Here is a 2,039-nt window from a genome sequence, read left to right on the forward strand (position 1 = left end):
TTGCCTATGAAGCCTAAGGACCCCAGTTTGAGGCTAATTCCCCAGGACCCATGTTAGCCAGATGCACAAGGGGGTGCATGCGTCTGGAGTTCGCTTGCAGAGGCTGGAAGCCCTGGCGCGCCCATTCTCATTCTCTCTCTCTCCCTCTCTCTCTCTTCTGCCTCTTTGTCTGTCTGTCGCTCTCAAATAAATAAATAAAAATAAACCAAAAAAAAAAAAATTAAAAAAAAAAGAACATGGAATGTTATACCAGTTACCTGGATTTGAGACTCTTTTCTCCAACTTAATGTTCAACAGGTATGACCTATAGATACCTCCATATTTATGAAGAAATAAATTGCACAAAATGCACAGAAAATTACCTCATACAATATGAAATAATATAAAATAGAAGATGTGTGTCTTTTTTCTCTATATAAATTTTTCTTTTTCTGATTACCCATTTAAATAGAGGTTTAATTCCATAGCTTACCAATAAAAGGTCAAACAATTTCTTCACTTAACTTTTGAAACAGTACTATAGTTGAATAGTAATACAAAAAGAATAGCAAGTAGGGAGCACAGTTCTTTACTCATTCACTACTACATGTGCAATGCCAGCAGTGAGTGATATTCACTGCTCCATTAAGAGGTTTGACACTGAACACCACCTGTGGGATGGTGCTCCTCATCCTCATATGCTCATCTCCGTTGTAATGGTGCCATCTTTCCTGATTTGGATCAAAGTCCACTAGTTCTACCTGGTCCATTTCAGCAGTCTCTTCCACATCCTAGCTCTCAGGAATGAGTTTTTCCAAAAAAGAGAGTTTATCAGGAGAGAGAAAGCTATTTTCAGGAAAGTATACTTTAAACTCGATGATTAGGCATCCCTTTTCATATGGTTGGTGATATATTGGCATACTTTCATTTAGCACATATTTGATATCTCTGTGCTTGACAATCTGACCTGGATGAGAGGTAATGACTATGGTTCAGTTGTCAAGAGTAGATATTGGCTTTTGGATAACAAACAATGGTTCTACAAACTGTACATCCATACACATGAAAAGGTCTTTTCCTCCTCCAGTAAAAATAGTGTGGTCCATCTGATCTAACACAATGATAATATCTCTGTGCTCCAGTTCTGGTTCTTGGTCTCCTTCACCATGGAATGTTAATGTTATCTTCTGGCCATCTTTCATGCCTTTGTCAATATGAACTTCTAAAATTTTCTTTCCTTTTCTTTCCATTGCAGCTTCTACATATATCTTTAGGACTGATCCATTTCCTGTGGCCCTGGCACTCCATGCACACAGAATGAATTTGCTGAACCATTCCTGGTCCTATCTGATGAATCCTTATCTGAATTCTACTACCTCAGCAGCTGCGACAGCACTCTACTGCTCCTGTCATACCACCTCAGCATTCCCATTTGTCACAAATCACATTCTTTTGCAGAGCCAGTTTTCTTGTTGCACCATTAAATAAATCTTCCAAGATTATAGAAAGCTGGTGCATAACATTTTTTACCTCTCCTTTCTTGTTTGGCATCCTTCTATCCTCAAAAAAAAAAAAAAAAAAAAAATCAAAGACATCCATGTGAGAGCCAAAACCAACCCCTGCTACACCCTCCTTGATTATCTGTTCTCCTCCTTTGTCATATAACTCCTTTTACTTTGAATCAGAGACAACTCTGTAAGGTTGAGAGATCTGTTTAAACTTTTCTCCCTCATTTGAATTATTAGGGTGGTAATTCAAGGCCAGTTTTCTATAAGCCATTTTCAATTCTTCCTGGGTAGCATTGGGTTTGACCCCAAAGCATCATAGTAAGTAGTTTCTTTCACCATTTTCTACAACAGGTAAGAGGGAAGGGGACAGAAAAAGGTGCATAGCAGTGTGCATCTCAGGAAGTTGCCTCTCCTCTGCCTTTCACTAAGTGTTCTGGAAAGTTGGAATATGTGTATTTAAATGTGATATTTCACAAGGGCAATATTTAAAATACAGCATTTAAATACTAGTATGAAACTATTCCAAGTTAAAGGGGTTAAATAATTTTGGAT

At 37.9% G+C, this 2,039-nt stretch overlaps 1 pseudogene; it reads right to left on the reverse strand.

The window, feature by feature from the left end:
- Positions 1 to 624: 624 nt before the first annotated feature.
- On the reverse strand, positions 625 to 1,826 carry LOC101617243 (annotated as a pseudogene).
- Positions 1,827 to 2,039: the final 213 nt, after the last annotated feature.

This window comes from Jaculus jaculus, chromosome 9, assembly GCF_020740685.1.
Source record: "Jaculus jaculus isolate mJacJac1 chromosome 9, mJacJac1.mat.Y.cur, whole genome shotgun sequence".
NCBI lineage: Eukaryota > Metazoa > Chordata > Mammalia > Rodentia > Dipodidae > Jaculus > Jaculus jaculus.